The following is a 23,198-nucleotide window of genomic DNA, read 5'->3' as shown; positions in this document are numbered from 1 at the left end:
ATATAACTATAACCTGTGAATAAAAATATAATAGAAGTAAGAATTCAAATTTACCAAATACAGATCTCTGAAAAAATTATTACAGGACATACTCCAGGAAAATAAGATAAAACATGTGAAAGATAAATCAGGGGAATTCATGAAATATAGGGAATGGTTTTGAACAGACCAATTAAATTCAGTTCAGTCACTCAGTCATGTCCAACTCTTTGTGATCCCATGGACTGCAGCATACCAGAATTTTCCTCCATCACCAAATCCCAGAGCTTGCTCAAACTCATGTTCATTGTGTCCATGACGCCATCCAATCATCTCATCCTCTGTCGTTCCCTTCTCCTCCTGCTTTCAATCTTTCCCAGCATCGGGATCTTTTCCAATAAGTCAGTTCTTTGCATCACTGGGCCAAAGTATTAGAGCTTCAGCTTCAACATCAGTCCTTCCAATGAATATTCAGGACTGATTTCCTTAGAATTGACTGGTTTGATTTCCTTGCAGTCCAAGGGATTCTCAAGAGTCTTCTCCAACACCACAGTTCAAAAGCATAAAATCTTTGGCACTTGGCTTTATTTATAGTCCAAATCTCACATCAATACATGACTACTGGAAAGACCATAGCTTTGAGTAGATGGACCTTTATTGGCAAAGTAATATCTCTGTTTTTTAATATGTGGTCTAAGTTGGTCAGCTGTTTTTTCAAGGAGTAAGAATCTTTTAATTTCATGACTGTAGTCACCATCTGCAGTGATTTTGGAACCCAAGAAAATAAATTCTGTCACTGTTTCCATTGTTTCTCTATCTATTTTCCATGGAGTGATGGGACGGATGCCATAATCTTAGATTTGGAATGTTGAGTTTTAAGCCAGCTTTTTCACTCTCCTCTTTCACTTTCATCAAGAGGCTCTTTAGTTCCTTTTCACTTTCTGCCATAATTGTTGTATCATCTGGGTATCTGAGGTTATTGATATATCTCCTGGCAATCTTGATTCAAGCTTGTGCTTCATCCAGCCTGGCATTTCACATGATGTACTCTGCATATAATTTGAATAAGCAGGTTGACAATATACAGCCTTGAGGTATTCCTTTCCCAATTTGGAACCAGTCTGTTCTTCCATGTCCAATTCTAACTGTTGCTTCTTGACTTCCACACAGATTTCTCATGAGGCAGGTCAGATGGTCTGGTATTCCCATCTCAAAGAATTTTCCACAGTTTGTTGTGATACACAACATTAAATATTCCCTTGGTATGTCCAATTTTCTTGAAGAGATCTCTAGCCTTTCCCATTCTATTGTTTTCCTCTATTTTTTATTTCTTTCATTGATTACTGAGGATGACTTTCTTATCTCTCTTTGCTATTCTTTGGAATGCTGAATTCAAGTGGATATATCTTTCCTTTTCTCCTTTGCCTTTAGCTTCTCTTCTTTTCTCAGCTATTTGTAAGGCTTCCTCAGACAACCATTTTGCCTTTTTGGATTTCTTTTTCTTGGGATGTTCTTGATCACTGCCTCCTGTAAAATGCCACGAACCTCTGTCCATAGTTCTTTGGGCACTCTGTTTATCTGATCTAGTCCCTTGAATCCATTTGTCACTTCAACTGTATAATTGTAAGGGATTTGATTTAGGTCATATCTGAATGGTCTAGTGGTTTTCCCTACTTTCATCAATTTAAGTACTAATTTGGCAATAAGGAGTTCATGATCTGAGCCACAGTCAGCTCCTCGTCTTGTTTTTGCTGACTGTATAGAGCTTGTCCATCTTTGTCTGCAAAGAATATAATCAATCTGATTTTGGTATTGACTATCTGGTGATGTCCATGTGTAGAGTCTTCTCTTGTGCTGTTTGAAGAGGGTGTTTGCTACGACCTGTCCATTCTCTTTGCAGAACTCTGTTAGCCTCTGCCCTGCTTTGTTTTGTACTCCAAGGCCAAAATTGCCTCTTACTCCAGCTATCTCTTGACTTTCTACTTTTGCATTCCAGTCCCTATGTTTAAAATGACATCTTTTGGGGGTGTTAGTTCTAAAAGGTCCTATAGGTCTTCATTGAACAGTTCAATTTCAGCTTCTTCAGCATTACTGGTTGGGGCATAAACTTGAATTACTGTGATATTGAATAGTTTGCCTTGGAAACGAACAAAGGACATTCTGAACTTTTTTATATTGCATACAAGTACTGCATTTTGGACTCTTGTTGACTATAATGGCTACTCCTTTTCTTCTAAGGGATTCTTGCCCACTGTAGTAGATATAATGGTCATCTGAGTTAAATTCACCCATTCCCGTCCATTTTAGTTCACTGATTCCTACAATGTCACTCTTGACATCTCCTATTTGACCATTGCTAATTTACCTTGATTCAGGGACCTAACTTTCCAGGTTCCTATGCAATATTACTGTTTACAGCATCAGATTTTACTTCCATCATCAGTCATATCCACAACTGAGTGTTATTTTTGCTTTGGCTCCGTGTTTTCATTCTTTCTGGTGTTATTTCTCCACTCTTCTCTGGTAGGTAGCATATTGGGCACCTACTAATCTGGGGTGTTCATGTTTCAGTGTCATATCTTTTTGCCCTTTCATACTGTTCATGGGATTCTCAAGGCAAGAATATTGAAGTGGGTGCATGATTCCCTGGAGAAGGGATAGGTTACCCACTCCAGTATTTGTAGGCTTCCCTGGTAGCTCAGATGGTAAAGAATCTACCTCCATTGAGGGAGCTCTAGGTTTGATCACTGGTTGGGAAGATCCCCTGGAGGAGGGCATGGCAACCCACTCCATGATTCTTGCCTGGAGAATCCCTATGAACAGAGGAGCCTAGTGGAGTTGCGAAGTGTTGGACATGACTGAGTGACTAAGCACAACACAGCATGTATTGTTCAGTGAATTAAAAAACTTCATAAACATATAAATAACATGACTATATTATTGTTAAAATTCTGTATTATATGTGTGTCTGTATGTGTAGATATAGGTGCTTACAGATAAATTCATTGATATAGGAAAAAAATCTAGACATGTATGTAGCAATTTATGATCTATGGATGTCATCCATAAAATTAAAGATTAAAGTGTGCTTAGGTACATATTTTTAAATTTTTAATTTTATGCATTATAAAAAGTTATAGTTCAATTTTTATGCAATATATTTTAATTTTATTATTCTACTACAGTTAATATTTTTAAAAATGTGGAAAGCAATTCTTTAAAAATACATATCACCTTGCTAATAGTTTCCTTTGATGTGCAGAAGCTTTTAAGATTAATTAGGTCCCATTTGTTTATTTTTGCTTTTATTTCCAATATTCTGGGAGGTGGGTCATAGAGGATCCTGCCGTGATGTATGTCGGAAAGTGTTTTGCCTATGTTCTCCTCTAGGGGTTTTATAGTTTCTGGTCTTACGTTTAGAGCTTTAATCCATTTTGAGTTTATTTTTGTGTATGGTGTTAGAAAGTGTTCTAGTTTCATTCTTTTACAAGTGGTTGACCAGATTTCCCAGCAGCACTTGTTAAAGAGATTGTCTTTAATCCATTGTATATTCTTGCCTCCTTTGTCAAAGATAAGGTGTCCATATGTGCGTGGATTTATCTCTGGGCTTTCTATTTTGTTCCATTGATCTATATTTCTGTCTTTGTGCCAGTACCATACTGTCTTGATAACTGTGGCTTTGTAGTAGAGCCTGAAGTCAGGTAGGTTGATTCCCAATCAAAAAATGGGCCAAAGAACTAAATAGACATTTCTCCAAGGAAGACATACAGAGGGCTAACAAACACATGAAAAGATGATCAACATCACTCATTATCAGAGAAATGCAAATCAAAACCACTATGAGGTACCATTTCACACCAGTCAGAATGGCTGTGATCCAAAACTCTACAAATAATAAATTCTGGAGAGGGTGTGGAGAAAAGGGAACCCTCTTACACTGTTGGTGGGAATGCAAACTAGTACAGCCACTATGGAGAACAGTGTGGAGATTCCTTAGAAAACTGGAAATAGAACTGCCTTATGATCCAGCAATCCCACTGCTGGGCATACACACTGAGGAAACCAGAAGGGAAAGAGACACGTGTACCCCAATGTTCATCGCAGCACTGTTTATAATAGCCAGGACATGGAAGCAACCTAGATTCCCATCAGCAGATGAATGGATAAGAAAGCTGTGGTACATATACACAATGGAGTATTACTCAGGCATTAAAAAGAATATATTTGAATCAGTTCTAATGAGGTGGATGAAACTGGAGCCTATTACACAGAGTGAAGTAAGCCAGAAGGAAAAACACCAATACAGTATACTAACGCATATATATAGAATTTAGAAAGATGGTAACAATAACCCTGTGTACGAGACAGCAAAAGAGACACTGATGTATAGAACAGTCTTTTGGACTCTGTGGGAGAGGGAGAGGGTGGGATGATTTGGGAGAATGGCACTGAAACATGTAAAATATCATGTATGAAACGAGATGCCAGTCCAAGTTCGATGCACGATACTGGATGTTTGGGGCTAGTGCACTGTGATGACCCAGAGGGATGGTATGGGGAGGGAGGAGGGAGGAGGGTTCAGGATGGGGAACACATGTATACCTGTGGCGGATTCATTTTGATATTTGGCAAAACTAATACAATTATGCAAAGTTTAAAACTAAAATAAAATTTAAAATAAATAAATAAATAAAAATAAAAATACATATCAGATTATATGGCTTATAATAAAAAGAATTATATCTCTGCTTGTTTCATCTGCTTCTCCACTTAGAAGAGAAAATAAAGTTTTGTATGGCGATTGCCTATTGTGACTGTTTAAACTATGTAGAAGTTTAGAGAAGAAGTTATAATGAGGACAAAGAAAAAAGAGAAAAGGAGTAGATTTGGCTAACAAAGGATAATATTTTCTTTAAAAGAAAATTAAATTTAGGAGTTTAAAGCTTCACATCAAATATAGAACTTAAAGTACAAGCACTAAGTATCCACCAACTTGGAGGAAAATACATATATACCTTATTTAGATCAGACAGTAGCCCGTGAATCTCTTGGGATCAGAAGAAACTCTAAAATGAGTTAAAGATTATGTTTAAGTTGCACATACAGTTATTGAATAGAGCAGGCCATATGCAAAATATATACATATTTTGAAACATATTTTTCAATTACTTAACATAATAACATTTGAAAATAAAATAGAAATTGAAAAGAGTAAAAAACCTAAATGTTGGCCAAATTAGCTTTCACTAGTTCAAAGAATCTATTCACTTTGTATTTTAAGTAAAATAATTTAATTAAATTAGCTTGTTTCAAAGACTGACCTTCCAATATGCTAAGGTTGACTTTGTGTTTGTTTAAACTTCCTAAATCACTAAAACTATAATTTATTGCAAGATATTTATGTATAAAGAGCCAAATTGTTATGGGATTCCTTCATTTGATGCCAAGCAAAATACTTAGCCAGCATACAAATGTATGTAATTTGCAGTCCTCTGATGAAAGATTTCACCACCACTCTACAGAGAATTGTTTTCCTGTTTTAGAGGAGAAAACTTAATTCCTGCTTCTTACTGGAATACCTTTCAGAAATGAAATTATTTTTTTGAGATGTACTATAGATTTTTTTCTTGATTTAACATAAAAATTATTAGATTAATACACTTGACTGAAATATATATATATCTTTACATATCATATATAATATATATTAATATTATGTGAATAATCTCTCCTATATGCATTATATATAAATATGTACTTATATGAAAGAGAAGGATTTTGTCAAATCAAATAACTCACCCCTGGACATAGCTTGTTAAAAAATGTTTTAACAGGAAGACCATTACGACTATCTATCCTCATAACTTACACATTCATTTAGAAACAGTGAAAAATTTAGTTTATTCTTTTTAGTGCTGTTCCTTTAGTCGATCATTGTAATCTCACCTTCATTTCTGAGTCTGCTTCTGGAACTTTCAGATCACTGAGAGTTCACCTCAGAGTTTGATGTCGTCTGTTCTCACAAACCAAACTGTCCTGCCACTCTCCTCTGATGTCTGTAAGTGTTCTGGTGAACGGATTTTGATACTGAGCTTGTTATTATATCTCTGACAGGAAACACATATTCCTATTTATTCTTTTCATTTTTATTTTGAATAATAGTCATATTAGTTATAGCATATCTTGTTGCTTTAGCTTAGTCACTATAAGATTTATTTCTTTATTTTTTCTAACTGAATCTTGATTTTCTTTAAAGCACTCATCAGACATGTATTGTTTTTACTTGCTGTAGCATCTCATTCAGTAGAAACAGAAGGATATATAAATGCCTTTTAAAACTGAAATTCAGATTTATTTAGTTGCAATTCAGATTCTTTTATTATGACTTTACTGTGGGTGCCATAATCCCCCAAGAAGAAGAAGTAACTAATTTCATATTTTTAAATAATGATTTTAACAATGAATTTTGTTTTTGCTAGTATTGCCAGTTGAATTTAAACAGTCTAATGTCTGTCACTAGTTTTGTGTTATTGATACTCATTTATTTAAGTTTTAATTTTGAAATTAATTCAGCTTTACAAAAGAAGAAAAAATATTACAGAGTTTCCCTTATTATTTATCCATTTTCTTCAAAGTTTAACATGCTATACAACCAATTATGAACTCTTGGAAAATAAACTAATACAGTATTACTTAAGAATTGATGCTTTTGAACTTTGGTGTTGGAGAAGACTCTTAGAGTCCCTTGCACTGCAAGGAGATCAAACCAGTCAATCCTAAAGGAAATAAATCCTGAAAACTTTGGGATTAGATAAGACACTGATGTTGGTAAAGACTGAAGGCAGGAGGAGAAGGGGACAACAGAGGATGAGATGGTTGAATGGCATCACTGACTCAGTGGATATGAGTTTGCTCAAGCTAGGGGAGATGGTGAAGGACAGGGAAAACGGGCAGTGCTGCAGTCCATGGGGTGGCAAAGACTCAGACATGACCGTGTGACTGAACAGTATCTAATCTTCCAAGATTAATTTAATTGTCCAGTGCTTTCCCTTTGAGTGAGCTCCGGGAGTTGGTGATGGACAAGGAAGCCTGGCGTACTTAAGTCCGTGGGGTCTCAAAGAGTCTGACATGACTGAGTGACCAAACTGAACTGAACTGAATTTCCCTTTTCTGCTTCTGTATCTGCTTCAGGATCAAATAAAGCATTTACTTATTATGTCTCCTTAGGAGAATTCCACTGAAATCCCTTATCATTTCTTTGCTTTTCATGACCTTACATCTTTTGAATAGTATTGGTCAGGTATTTTGCAAAATGCTTTCTAAACTTTATGTTATGTATTTTTAGTAAGAATAACAGAAGATAAAAGTAATGGTGTACCTTTCTTTCATAAACTATATCAGCAGAGAGATAATGTCAATATGAATCATTACTAGTTATGTTTACCTTGTATGCATGGTTAAGTTGATATAGGACAGGTTTTTCAACTGTGAAGTTATATTTTACCTTTATAATTAATAAATATCATATGGCAAACAACTTTTAAGAGTATACAATCATGCTGTTTTTTGTTATACTTGTGATAACTAATTTTGGAAACCATTGATCTCATGCTGGTTTCTTTTTCTATTTTATTAAACAAAATAGTATTTTATGTTTCTTCACTGGATCACTTGATAATAAGACTATCACTTTGGCGTGTTTATGTTTGTACATTTGTATCATCTGATAAAAAATCAATACACTGGACCAATATGTCCAAGATCAATGAGACAGAGGGTATAGCTTATGGTTTAGACAACTGCAAAGAGCATGTCTTATAGGGACATTTTGAGAAATTGCTTAAAATAGACAATAAAGAGTCTTAATGAGAAAGAAAATTGAAGGTTAGTATCCATATGTTATAAAAAAAATAATATATACTATATTATTTCTGGGGCTTTCCAAATGGCTCAGTGGTAAAAAATCTGCCTGCCACTGTAGGCAACACAGGAGACATGGGTTCGATCCCTTGGCTGGTAAGATTCCCAAGAAGAGAATATGGCAATACCACTCCTGTATTTTTGCAGGGATAATCCCATGGACACAGGAGCCTGGTGGATTACAGTTCATGGGGTCACAGAGTTGGCCATGACTGAAAAATTGAGCATGCATGCACATTATTTCTACTGCCCTATGGAACATTAACAAAACCAAATTACGTTATAAAGAAAATAATGATTTAGAAATGTCTATGGAAAATAAGATGTTCCATAGTTTTTATTGCAGGAATTTGTTTCTAATAATGAATATAAAAATTTTATATTTTTATATTTAAAAAGACAAGGTGCCAAATTCTATGTATGCTACTGCTAAGTCACTTCAGTCGTGTCCGACTCTGTGTGACCCCATACATGGCAGCCCACCAGGCTCCCCCGTCCCTGGGATTCCCCAGGCAAGAACACTGGAGTGGGTTGCCATTTCCTTAGTTCAACAATATTATAAAAGAAAAAGTTTTTAAACTGATCTGAAATTTTAAGATCTGGAATTATGTTTATGGCTATAATCGAACATTAAAGAAGTATGACAATATAACTGAAACTTAGTAGAGCAGCTGAAAATTACCCAATACACATATGTTCTCAGTAATAATGATATTCTTCTAGACAGCAGTTCAAATTGCAGATGTTAACATTTCTCATACTTATGAAATGAATATCAACATACAATTTAATCATTTTAATTACCATTAATTTTTTCATTAATATTCCATCTTATTGAAAGCAACTAAGGAAGTTAAGATGCACTTGGCTCCCTTATACTCATTGGGAATATGATCCATATTTTGCCCTTTTCCTCAAAATTTAAGGAAATTATTGGGGGTCATTTCCTAAACTATTCAAGTAGAGAAAAGTAAAAGAGGAGACATCAGAAGCAATGTACAAGGAATGACTAGCTTTTACAAATTATTCAAAACTCTGTTTCCAAGCCCAAAGAACTCTTGGCATTTCATTTCATGTCAGTGGCTTGAAGCAACAGCATAGCCACACATGAGGGACATACTTTTCAATAAGTTGTGTTTCATCACACAGTTAATGCTTGCTTTGCCAGCATAGACAGGTGGTTCTTGGCCACACCCTGACTGTGTTTTCTCTGTGAAGGGTTAGTACTTAGTGTTGTAAAGTAAGTTCATCTATTCTGTAAGAAAGCTAATGCCATAGAAAACAGACTAAATAAAGGTTGCATATGGAACAGAATTAAGATGGATTAGAATAAGATGCATAATGGATAAAATTCATATGAGAGAGAATAGATAGTTAATTATGTCATTTTAAACTTTTGACATTTCAAAATTTGACATTTTGAAACAAGTAATTTCACAGGTTGTTTCCATGACATATATTTCTATAATTTTGTAGTAGGTTGAATAGTGTTCCCCCCCACAAACTCATGACCACCCAGAACACCAGAATGTCACTTTATTTGGAAATGGATTCTTTGCAGAGGTATTTAGTTAAAGATTTTGAGATGAAATCTTCTTGGATTTAATATGTGCCCTAAGTCCAAAGAGTTGGACATGACTCAGTGAATGAACAACAACAACAACAACAGCAACTAAATCCAATGATGGGTGTCCTTACAAGAAGAAAAAAGTACAAAACATGACAAACAGAAGACAATTTGAAAAAAGAGACAGAGATTGGATACTGGAGCTATGTTGCCACAAGCCAAGGAAAACCTGGGATCACCACAAGCTAGAAGAGGCAAAGATTCTTCCCTAGAGGCTTGAGAAGTAGCATGGGATTACTGATATCTTAATTTTGGACCTACAGCCTCCAGTGATATGAGAGAAGAAATTCATTTTATTTTAGGCCACTCAGATCTTGGTGCTTTTTTACTAAGAAACTGATGCTGAATTTGGTACCGAATGTGGGGCACTGCTGTAACTAATGCCTGAAAATGTGGAAATAACTTTGTATTTGAGCAAAGAGTAGAAGTCGGACAAACTTGGAGGCATTTGATAGAAATAACTTAGATTGCTTACCAAAGTCAATTAGTATAAATATGGATGTTAAAGGTGATATGGACAAGAGTTTGTTTGTTGTGGAAAACATGGTAGAAAATGCCTCTATTCTCATCAGATCAGATTAGATAAGCCGATCAGTCATGTCCGACTCTTTGCAACCCTCTGAATCGCAGCACGCCAGGCCTCCCTGTCCATCACCAACACCTGGAGTTCACTCAGACTCACGTCCATAGAGTCAGTGATGCCATCTAGCCATCTCATCCTCTGTCGTCCCCTTCTCCTCCTGCCCCCAGTCCCTCCCAGCATCAGAGTCTTTTCCAATGAGTCAACTCTTCACATGAGGTGGCCAAAGTACTGGAGTTTCAGCTTTAGCATCATTCCTTCCAAAGAAATCCCAGGGCTGATCTCCTTCAGAATGGACTGGTTGGATCTCCTTGCAGTCCAAGGGACTCTCAAGAGTCTTCTCCAACACCACAGTTCAAAAGCATCAATTCTTTGGCGCTCAGCCTTCTTCACAGTCCAACTCTCACATCCATACATGACCACTGGAAAAACCATAGCCTTGACTAGACGAATCTTTGTTGGCAAAGTAATGTCTCTGCTTTTGAACATGCTATATCTCTCTCACCCTGTGAACAGAAAACAGAATGCTCATGGAAAATAAATGAGCTTCTGCTGAGATCTCAAAAGAAAGTGAGAATCATGTTATTTGAAACTTGAGGAAAGGAGATACTTATTATTACAAAATGGCAGACAACTCAGCTGAAGTGGGTTCTACTATTGGATGGAACACAGAACTTGTAAGCAATGAACCTAGATATATAGTTAAGGAGATTTCCAAGCAAAATGTTAGAGATATGGCTTGATTTCCTTTTGCTGTCATATGTATGTGGTCTTGGGACCCTAGGTGGAGGTTTTAATAATTTTAATGTAAATTGATAAAAAGATGTATAAAGGCCAAGTCTATGATAACTAATAAAGACAATAATATATCTAATTAAAATATAGACAGCCAAGTTATTAGAATTTAGATTAGGTTTTCTTTACCCTTAAATGAATGCTAAATTAATTATCAGATAAAAATTTTCTGAGAATTATTTTTTACTTTGTCATGAAGAAAGGATTTTGTTAGTGTGAAGATTTACAAACCTTCAGCATGAATTGTAAAGATTCTTAATTTTATTTTATTTTTTAACTTTACAATATTGTATTGGTTTTGCCATATATCAAAATGAATCCGCCACAGGTATACATGTGTTCCCCCTCCTGAAACCTCCTCCCTTCTCCCTCCCCCCTTCTCCCTCCCCATGCCATCCCTCTGGGTCGTCCCAATGCACCAGCCCCAAGCATCCAGTATCGTGCATTGAACCTGGACTGGCGACTCGTTTCATGTATGACATTATACATGTTTCAATGCCATTCTCCCAAATTATCCTACCCTCCCCTTCTTTTTTCTTCAATACACTACATATAGCACTTGCTTCAGCACCACATATACTAAAATACACTACATATTTAGGAGGTTGAAGAAATTATTTGAGAGATAGTTATCCATATGTAGAATGTGAGTTGGAGTTCATTTGCAATATTCTCACCTGTTTTGGTACCATAATGCTGGAATAAAGATATGCCCATGCCCTTAACTAAAACAAATATGTCTGAACATGGAATTCACAACTGCTATTTTCCAAACCATCTAGAATACACAGCATATTATTTGAATTAAGACATGTACATCTGCCATTTCTCAACTTGCTTAGTTATTATATGTTAACGAGGAAGAAAATATCCATGTGCAAAACCAAATAAAAAAATATAAGCAGTATTTGGCAACAATCAAACAATACAGAAAATTTACTTTTACATATTGGTTTGAATTAATATATTTATTTTGTTTCCTCCTTAAATTGAACCATCATAAGAGTTATAAAGTCTCAAAATACATGAATCACTTATTTAAATACTTTTTCAGTTAATTATCATTTGAACTTACTAAATCGTTTGCTCATATTTCTTTCTCTTATTCTTCCTTTTGGTAAAATACATGTTTAATCATTCAGTCTGGGAGGAAATGGAGGCCATAAATGTCTTTGCTTTTCTTTTAATATGTCTCAAATATCTTTATTTCATCATTACTTGAGAATTTGAGTTTAGTTGCTTTTGGATTTCCCATTGGACAAGTCTTAAAACTCATTTTTTTATTAATCCCTACCATTTACTGTTCTGGATTACAAATCTGTTACTGCAACATACATAATCTGTATATATGTATTGCAGTGTAGCACTTTCTTCTATTTTTTGGTATTATTTTAGTTTAGAATTTATATTCAATTAAAATCAACTTTCGTTTAAAATTTTTCATTAAGGATAGATGGATCTCAGATCTGGAAAGAGAGACAGCTAGTTGCTCACCAAAACCTGTTTTATTTTTCTCAATGATACATTGTACAGTGCATTTCCCATACTTGACATCAAATGTAGCCATGTGTCTGATACAGTCAATCAGCAATGTACAGAAAATACACCCACAACTTGCAGGCCTCAGCCATCAAACCTTCCCACATTAATTACTTTACTATATGGCCTTCTGTCAGCTTAGTAGATGTGGACAGCGAATTTCCAAGCCATGTATTGAAGAATGGCCAAGCCCCGGAATAAAAAGATCCTTAATTTCTGAATCACCACTAGGACAGTAAAACTGTTTTAAACACTGTGTGCCAGAAAAATAAATTCCTTGGTTTTAACCACTAAACATTTTGCTGTTTGTGGAACTGGCTGACACTACCAAGTACAGTTCTTTCCAACAGCTGTAACGCAGTGATTGACTGAACAGGAAGGGAGTGTCCTCAGATGTGCTTAACTCACAAGTTGTCTGGAAGTTGCAAGTGCACATATGCTACTATAGAAGTGACATTTTTAAAAAACTAAAATTAAACAAAACTAGTGCTGATAATTAAATACAGATGTTATAATGTGAGTGATAATTTTTACTATAATTAAAAAAAATACCAATATTAGAATATTTCTATTTGCTATCAAGTTACTTTGTATCCATTATACCTTTACTGCCGTGTATATGTAATGATTCATCTGTTAATCTCACCTTTGAAACTAATAAGGATTTTGTATATGGAGCATATCAGCATAAGTACTTCACTTTCCTAAAAAGGGAATACTATTCTTTTTTATTCTCACATACTTAGGTAAAACAGCATTATTAGCAGAGATACAAATAACAGAAATATTAACAGTGACAGTATGCAATGGAGAGAATTCTTGGAGTTTTTTGTTTGTTCATTTTCTTTATTTGCTAGGACTTGACTAAAAATTATGTTCCAGCTCCCTTCTACCTAGGTGGTGATACATGAAATGCTCACAGCATTGGAATGTCTGCAGAAGTAACATGGATTATTCAAGGTCAAGTGAGTTAAAAGCAAGTGTTTCTTTTCTTTCCTGTTGTTTTTCATCAGCCAGTTTCCTGTAGTGGAAGATGATGCCTAAGAACATAGCAAAATCTTCAAATAAGAAAACTTTTAGCCTCCTGAATTATTACTCTGAGCAGTAATCTTCTGGCTCCTCCCAGTACTGACCTGCACAGGACTGCAACACAAGCAAGAAATAAAATCTTTCTTGGCGAACACACTGAGATTCTTAGAATGTGCTTATTTTAGTGCCTAGAATAACTTACCAATCGATTACACAGTGCCTTGTTATGACATGATCATTCAAAGGATAATATTGAATGCTCTATGGCTTTTTAAAAATTAAAATATAATGAAAACAGAAAAGTTACAGTTTTATAGAAAAAATTACATGTATGTATGGGAAGAACTGATTTTGGATATAAAGCAGAAAATGAGGCTAGACTTAATAGTTGAAAATTGTAGAAAAGGGAAACATCTTTCAGATTTTGCCTATAAAATAACTAAATATGATTTAATCACATTATATAAGGAGAGAAAGACACAAGATCAAAGAGAAAGAAACTGAATCCATTACAGAAAACTAAATAAATATTTCATACAAAACACCAGAGAGCATAAAGTCAAATTTACAAGATGAAATAAGGAGAGCTCCTGGGTTGCTGGACACCTCAAGATTCTGGATAGGCAGGCAGTGTGTTTGCAGAGGACACTGAACTTTTGCCCCTTCCCCAGTACCTCCCCTTACACATCCCTTCCATTAGGCTGTTCCTGAGTTGAAGACTTTGTAATAAACCATGAAGTTGGTCAGAGAACCAGGGCTGCAACCACAAGTGCTAGGAGCAAGGATGATTGCTAAGCAAATCACTTTTTCAATCAAGGCTCACAGCTGTACTTCTCTGATTTCCAGGGTAGGCTGCATCCTATGGGCAACTATTCTAACAGTTGGATAGCAGTTGGCTTGGACTTCATGGGGAAGACAAAAATAAGCTTTATGGGGAAGACCTCTACATGCTTGCCTGGGGTGCATCATCACATTATTGGGCATTTTCTTAATTATGGATAAACAGGAAAAATCCATTCCACTTGAGCTATATATTTCCAAGGATGCCATGTCAAGAATGCAAACATGCATAAGGGGATGGCAGATTAGTTTGACCTCAAAGCTTCTTTTTCTTACAGGATCTTCAAAAAAGACAGATCTTATGCTCCTGCCTCACTGCACTTCTTCCAAAAGGGACATGACTCCAGATGCCTCTGAGGTTCCCTTCAGCATCCTGGAACATGCCAAGAATGAATGAGCCACGCTGAATTAGATCCATGGTTTATAATTGCTCAAGCCCTGCTAACACTGTCGAACCCTTGATTCCGAAACTTGCTTGCAAGTCTTTCGGTTTTTTTTTTTTTTCCGACTGAGAATTCATGGATAATATCTTCCTCTTGAAAAATTCAAACCATCGTGATAGTAAGGTAGGGGAAATGAAAGCAATATTCCACATGGGTTGTACGGAATTAATTCAGGTTTAAACCAGAGGAATTTAGAAAGCATCCTTGAAATTGGTAGCTGAGTGTTCCCAGTTAATGAGTAGGCCTGGACATATTCTTCAGACCCAAAGCAAAGCTGGAATTCTACTCTTACTTTCCAAATCCAGTGAAAAGCTGGAGAGCTCAGTATCTAATCTTCCTCTACCTCAGTGCATGCCTGATCTATACCCATCTCACTCATGAGCCCATATTTGGGATAAGATTCCCATAACTGCACACGAGATAGTGGGCCTGTCCTAGACAGAACATTCTATCATTCACATGAAGGAAATGTGTGTTTGCCTCTGTCTTGATGTGTCCTTGCCTTTCTGCATGGGCTTCCCTGATAGCTCAGGCTGGATTCCTGGGTTGGGAATATCTGCTGAAGGGATAGGCTACCCACTCCAGTATTCTTGGGCTTCCCTTGTGGCTCAGCTGGTAAAGAATCTGCCTGCAATGTGGGAAACCTGGGTTGGGAAGATTCCCTGGAGGAGGGAAAGGCTACCCACTCCAGTATTCCGGCCTGGAGAATTCTAAGAACTATTTATATAGTCCATGGGGTCACAAGAGTTGGACAGGACTGAGTGACTTTCACTTTCACTTGCCCTACTGATAGAGATGTGCTGGCTGTGTTTATATTGGATCTACTCTGAAGACTAATTTGTTTTTGGTTGTGTGAACTACTTTCTGGTTTTTTTTTTGTCTCCCAAGGAACTGAGAAGAGAAGAAATGTTGCCTTTGTGTCTCTAATTTTCTTGAAGAGGTCTCTAGTCTCTCCCAGTCTATGTTTTCCTCTACTTATTTGCATTATTCACTTAAGAAGACTTTCTCAGACGGTTCCTGGTGGAGCAACCTAGAGCCTGAGCAGTGTGGGCAGGGAGGGTACACACACCGTGAGCGGGGGCAGGCCCAGTGTGGCTGAGGCACTGCGAGCACACGCCAGTGTGATTTGTTTGCAGTGTCCCTCCCTCTCCACAGCGCAACTGAACAAGTGAGCCTAAAAAAAAAAAAAGTGTCCACCTCCGCCCGCTTTGTGTCAGGGTGGAAATCAGACACTGAAGAGACCAGCAAACAGAAAAAGCTAAAACAGAGGGAACCGCCTTGGAAATGACAGGCGCAATAGATTAGTTTCTGTTACTCTTTAGAACTCCACATTCAGTTGGGTATATCTTTCCTTTTCTTCTTTGCCTTCCTCTTTTCTTCTTTTCTCAGCTCTTTGTAAGGCCTCCTCACACAACCATTCTGCCTTCTTGCATTTCTTTTTCTCAGGGATGGTTTTGTCCACTGCTTCCTGTACAATGTGATAAATCTCCATCCACAGTTCAGGAACTCCGTCTATCAGATCTAAGCCCTAGAATCCATTTGTGCCTTCCATTGTACAGTCATAAGGGATTTGATTTATGTCATATCTGAATGGTCCAGGGGTTTTCCCTACTTTGTTCAATTTAAGTCTGTATTTTGCGATAAAGAGCTCATGATCTGAGCCACAGTCTGTTTTTGCTGACTGTATAGAGCTTCTCCATTTTGGCTGCAAAGAATATCATCAATCTGATTTCTATATTGATCATCTGGTGATGACCATGTGTAGAGTCTTCTCTCGCCTTGTTGGAAGAGGGCTTATGCTATGACCAGTGTGTGTTCTTGGCAATCTTTGTTACTTTTGGCCTGCTTCATTTTTCACTCCAAGGCCAAATTTGCCTCTTACTCCAGGTGTCTCTTGACTTCCTACTTTTGCATTTAGACTCCAGTGATTAAAAGGACACCCTTTTGGGATGTTAGTTCTAGAAGGTCTTGTAGGTCTTCATAGAACAGTTCAACTTTATCTTTTTCAGCATTACTGGTCGGGGCATAGACTTGGATTACTGTGATGCTGAATGGTTTGCCTTGGAAACCAACTGACATCATTCTGTCATTTTTGAGATTGCACCCACGTACTGCACTTCAGACTCTTTTATTGACCATGAGGTTCGGCTACTCCATTTCTTCAAAGTGATTCTTGTCAATTGTAGTGGATATGATGGTCATCTGAATTAAATTTGCCCATTGTCGATACATAGAGTATATAAAATAATTGGAAAGAAATAGATTAAAATACAACAGTTTCATTTTATTAGTGAAATTTAGGGTCCTTTAAAATATAATATATTTGTTCAAATTAACTAGACTCAATTGACCTTAACTTCATACCTAGAAATTATTAAATTTATTTTTCTCTACAGGTTAATAAATTCTGTTTTTGACACTGATGAAGATAAAAGATGACAGATTAAATTTATTTTTCAATGCCATTATTAACTTACTCAAAAGTAGAGAGCTTTGAAAGCAAATCAATTTAAATGACATATTTGAAGGTTAAGGGATACATATATTGGATAATCTTATTTATTCATTTTTAGCTCTTCTGGATCTTCCCTGCTGTACGTGGGCTTTCTCCAGTTGCTGTGAGTGGCTACACTCTAGTTGCAATGTGCAGGCTTCTAATTGTGTTGGTTTCTCTTGTGGAGCACAGGCTCTAGGTGCATGGCCTTCAGGTGTTGTAGCATACAGGCTCAACAGTTGCAACAGATTGAACAATTCTTGATCTGTCAGTAAGTTAATAATTTTAATGTGTTCAAGCATTAATTGTTCATCATTAATTAACATGCTGGTTTATAGTTATAGACTGCTATTAAATTTATAATGTTCCAATATGTTTCACTATGCTCCCCACATGCTAAACAAAGCTTTGTCATCTATAAATTTGTTAAAACTCTTAGAAGTTGAGTAAAATTACTGTACAACTTTAACAAAATAAATTTCAAAAATAAGAAAGCACTTGTATAGACATTTCTCCAAAGAATATATAAAAATGACCAACAGATAGATGAAAAGATTCTCCACATCACTAGTCATCAGTTCAGTTCAGTTCAGTCGCCCATTCATGTCTGACTCTTTGCGACTCCATGAACCGCAGCACCCCAGGCCTCCATGTCCATCACCAACTCCTGGAGTCCACCGAAACCCATGTCCATTGAGTCAGTGATACCATCCAACCATCTCATCCTCTGTCATCTCCTTCTCCTCCTGCCCTCAATCTTTCCCAGCATCAGGGTCTTTTCCAGTGAGTCAGCTCTTCACATCAGGTGACCAAAGTATTGGAGTTTCAGCTTCAGCATCAGTCCATTCAATGAACACCGAGGACTGATCTCCTTTAGAATGGACTGATTGGATCTCCTTGCAGTCCAAGGGACTCTCAAGAGTCTTCTCCAACACCACAGTTCAAAAGCATTAATTCTTCTCTGCTCATCTTTCTTTATAGTCCAACTCTCACATCCATACATGACCACTGGAAAAACCATAGCCTTGACTAGATGGATCTTTGTTGATAAAGTAATGTCTCTGCTTTTTAATATGCTGTCTATGTTGATCATAACTTTCCTTCAAAGGAGTAAGTGTCTTTTAATTTCATGGCTGCAATCACCATCTGTAGTGATTTTGGAGCCCAGAAAAATCATCAGGGAAGTGCAAATAAAAAACACAAGGTATCTCCTCACATCCGATAAAAGGGCTTTCATCAAGAAAACAAAAAGACAAGAAGTGTTGGCAAAGATATGGATTAATTGAAACTATTGTGCCCTGCTGGTGGAAATGTCAACTGGGATAAGAACATTGGAAAAGATTATGAAGGCTCCTTGGGTATTAAAAATAGAGGTACTCTATTATGTTAAGTGAAATAAAACAGCCACAGAAAGATAGATACTGCTTAAGATGCATACTGATTCCACTTACATGAGATAGCCAAAGTAGTCAATTCCCAAAGAAGAATGTGATTACCAAGATTGTGAAAAATTAAAGTGAAAGTATTTCAGTCATGTCCAACTCTTCGCAACCCCATGGACTATACAGTTCCTGGAACTCTCCAGACCAGAATACTGGAGTGGCTACCCTTTCCCTTCTCCAGGGGATCTTCTCAATCCAGGGGTCAAACCCAGATCTCCCACATTGCATGTGGATTCTTTACCAGCTGAGCCACAAGGAAAGCCCTAACAAGAGTGTGGGGAGGGGGAAATGTGGAGTTGTTACAAAATGGGTATATGTTTGATTCATGCAAGATGAATAAATTCTAGAGATAAGCTGTACAGCACTGTACTCATAGGTAGCAATACTGTAATGTAGTGAATACTCTTAGGATTTGTTAACAAGGTAGACTTCATGTATATGTTTTTTACCACAATAAAAAGGAAAAAAGAGGGAGAGGAGAAGGAAAGTCATTTAAGAAGTTGTATTAAAACACCCTCTATAAAGAAAATCTCTCTCTCTGGATTGTTAGTCCAATATTATTATCAAAAGAAATATCTTGTCCTCATCCCTAATTTAGTTAATTATGGTTCATGTGCATTTATTCCAATTGGATTCTTCAAAATAACCTTCACATCCTTATTCTTACTACAATTTTTTTTTTCCCTCAGTTGTTAGCAGGCTTTCCTGATAACTGCTACATTAAAATTGTGGGGATTGTAGGGTTTGGTTTTGGTTGATTTTTCTGATAACTGTTGCTTGAACCTAAAAGCATTTTTTCATTATTTTTTCTTTACCATTCAACTGATGTTTTTCATATAGCTTCACTGAACTTGAGATGAAATCTAGTGTTCCTTTTGCTTTGCAAATGTAAATGTTTTATCTCTTTTCTGGTGGATGACCTAGTTAAATTGTTAGTTTTTTACAGAAACATACAAATAATTTGTCAAAATAAATAGGTTTTGCATTCCAAATAGATTAATTAACATGTCACCTGCAAAAGTTTTTTTTTTTTTAATTTGTGTTTTGGCATTTCTATTGTTTCAATTTGAGAGTATTATTTTAATACTACTAATTTAGTATATATACATATAAAATGTTATTTAAATAATTAATATTTTATCAAACTAAGATATACAGCAGAAAACTAAAAAAAACCTGTTAACCAGCTAATACATCATTAAGATTGTTATAAATGTTATGACGTATTTAATCTTTACATAATAAACTCAAGTTACTTTAGAGGAAATCCTAATTTTTTCTATGTAACAGTATTATCCACTAAAATGAAATAAAAATATTGAAGTTAGGGCTTCATAATTAATTTCAGAAATGGATTTTTTAAAATTATTTTTCAGTTTTAATAATATGGAAATAACACATAGATGGCTACACATATTACAAAATACAACACAACAAGCATTTGATTTTGCATTTGTAAGACTGGGCCTCAAAACATAATTTCAGTACTTCGTATTTTTAATTAAAATATTATTAGGTATAATTTCCTAATGATGAAATACACACATTTTAGGTGAATACTTTGGTAGAGTATAAAAACATATAACCTTGGAAATGCATCTTAATAATGATTATAAACATTTATATAGTCCCATAAAGTTTTTTTTTTCACCTAATTATCCTCATCCCTCATATTCCATTCTTCAGGTTTATGCAAACATTGCTCTGCTTTTTCTGAATAAAGATTAGTTTCATTTGTTCTAAAACTTTGTATACATAAAATCTTAGGATTACAGTGGCTTCTTTTACTCAACAGGCTATTTTTGAGATTCATCCTTGCTGTCATGTTTATTAGAAGGTCATTCTTTCATATTATCAAGTTGTATTCCTATGTATATACCACAATGTTTAGTCATTCACTTACAGAATATTGTATTGTTTCTGGTTTTGAACTTTTTACAAATAAAATTACTATGAACATTGTATAAATTATTACATATGTACTTTGAATATATGTACAAATTATTTTCTGTGTATCAGTTTAATTTTCTTTTGGCTATGTATCTAGAAGTTAAATTATGTCATCATATGGGCAGTGTATATTTAAGTTTATATGAAAATCACAAACTATTTTACGTTCTAACCAGCAATGTCTGAGAGATGAAGTTGCGGCCCATTCTCATCAATACTCAGCAAATCTTGATATTAGCATTCTAGTGATTGGGTTATGTAGTATTTCATTGTACTTTTAATTTGCATTTCCTTGATGATTATTAATGTTGTATCTTTTCGTGGGATTATGGAATACCCAAATATCTTTTGGGGAAAGTATTTGTCCTTTTTAATTACTGGAGTGTTGACACTCATTCAAAGCTAAGGAAGACTTCTAAAGTATGTGCCCAAGTCCTTCATCTAAAAACATATGTCAACTATTTTGTCTACATTTGAGGCTTACTTTTCATTTTTAAAAGGTGTCTTCCAATAAGGGAGGAATAAGTGTAGATAAACTGTGTCACAGTTTTGAATGCCTAATGCTTTTATATTCTAGCTAGAAAATCTTCTCCTAACCAAAAGTCACAAAGTATTTTTCTATTGGTTGGTGCTAAAAGCAATCACAATTTTGCATCTTTGAACATCACTGTTCGATATTGGAATACATTCTTACATGTGGTTATGTTATACATCAGTTTAATGCACATTTCTTGCTTTATGGTTTTGGTTAATGGCTTATTACTTGCTATGTATTTTATATTTATTTTAGACTAGAGAAATTATGTTAGACAAAAAGTAAATTTGAGCAGTTTTCCTATTCAAGTTCAAAATGAGTCACAATGCAGTGGAGATAACTCGCATCATCAACAATGAACTTGGCCTAGGGACCGTTAATGAACATAGAGTGCACTGGTGGTTCGAGAAGTTTTGCAAAGGAGACAAGAGCCCTGAAGATGACGAGTGCAGTGGCTGGCCATCAGAAGTTGACAATGACCAAAAGAGGATCATAGAAGCTGATCCTCTTACAACTATGTGAGAAGTTGTCAAAGAGCTCAGCACTGAGCATTCTATGGTCTTTCAACCTTTGAAGCAGATAGCAAAGCTGAAAAAGCTTGATAAGTGGGTGCCTCATGAGCTGACCAAAAAAAAAAAAAAAAAAAACAACTGTCATTTTAAACTGTCATATTGTCTTATTCTACGCAACAGCAATGAACCATTTCTCTATCAGGTTGTGATGTGTGAAGAAAAGTTGATTTTATACAACAACCAGCGATGAAGAACTCAGTGGTTGGACCAAGAAGAAACTCAAAAGCACTTGCCAAAGCCAAACTTGCACCAAAAAAAAGTCATGGTCAGTGTTTGGTGGTTTTATGCTGGTTTGATCTACTACAGTTTTCTGAATCCTGGCGAAACCATAATATCTGAGAAGTATGCTCAGCAAATCGATGAGATGCACTGAAAACTGCAATGCCTTGCAGCTGACATTGGTCAACAGAAATGGTCCAATTCTTCTCCATGACAATGCTCAACTGCATGTTGCACAACCACTGCTTCAAGTTGAACAAATTGGGCTATGAAGTTTTACCTCCTCTGTTTTGCCACATTCACTTGACCTCTCACCAAAAAACTACCACTTCTTCAAGCGTTTTGACAACTTTTGTCAGAGAAAATGGTTCCGCAATAAACAGGAGGCAGAAATGCTTTCCAAGAGTTCACTGAATCCCAAAGCACGGATTTTTATGCTATAGGAATAACAAACATTTTTCATTGGCAAAACTGTGTTGATTGTCACTGTTCCTATTTTGATTAATAAAGATGTGAGCCTAGTTAACTTCTATGCAGAGTACATCATGAGAAACGCTGGACTGGAAGAAACACAAGCTGGAATCAAGATTGCCGGGAGAAATATCAATAACCTCAGATATGCAGATGACACCACCCTTATGGCAGAAAGTAAGAGAAACTCAAAAGCCTCTTGATGAAAGTGAAAGTGAAGAATGAAAAAGTAGGCTTAAAGCACAACATTCAGAAAATGAAGATCATGGCATCCGGTCCCATCATTTCATGGGAAATAGAGGGGAAACAGTGGAAACAGTGTCAGACTTTATTTTTCTGGGCTCTAAAATCACTGCAGATGGTGATTGCAGCCATGTACTTAAAAGAAGCTTACTCCTTGGAAGTAAAGTTATGACCAACCTAGCTAGCATATTCAAAAGCAGAGGCATTACTTTGCCAACAAAGGTCCATCTAGTCAAGGCTATGGTTTTTCCAGTAGTCATGTATGGATGTGAAGAAAGCTGAGTGCCAAAGAATTGATGCTTTTAAACTGTGGTATTGGAGAAGACTCTTGTGAGTCCCTTGGACTGCAAGGAGATCTAATCAGTCCATCTTAAAGGAGGTCCATCCTGGGTGTTCATAGGAAGGATGGATGCTGAAGCTGAAACTCCAGTACTTTGGCCACCTCATGGGAAGAGTTGACTCATTGGAAAAGATCCTGATGCTGGGAGGAATTGGGGGCAGGAGGAAAAAGGGATGCCAG

At 36.1% G+C, this 23,198-nt stretch overlaps 1 pseudogene; it reads left to right on the top strand.

Annotated features, from left to right (window-relative positions):
- LOC100138884 (histone-lysine N-methyltransferase SETMAR-like) overlaps nucleotides 1-22,469 on the top strand; it is a 90,784-nt pseudogene extending 68,315 nt beyond the window's left edge.
- Nucleotides 22,470-23,198: the final 729 nt, after the last annotated feature.

This window comes from Bos taurus, chromosome 20 (genome assembly GCF_002263795.3).
Source record: "Bos taurus isolate L1 Dominette 01449 registration number 42190680 breed Hereford chromosome 20, ARS-UCD2.0, whole genome shotgun sequence".
Taxonomy (NCBI): domain Eukaryota; kingdom Metazoa; phylum Chordata; class Mammalia; order Artiodactyla; family Bovidae; genus Bos; species Bos taurus.
Note: the sequence above shows the minus strand (reverse complement) of the source record. Positions and strands in the feature narration are given on the sequence as shown.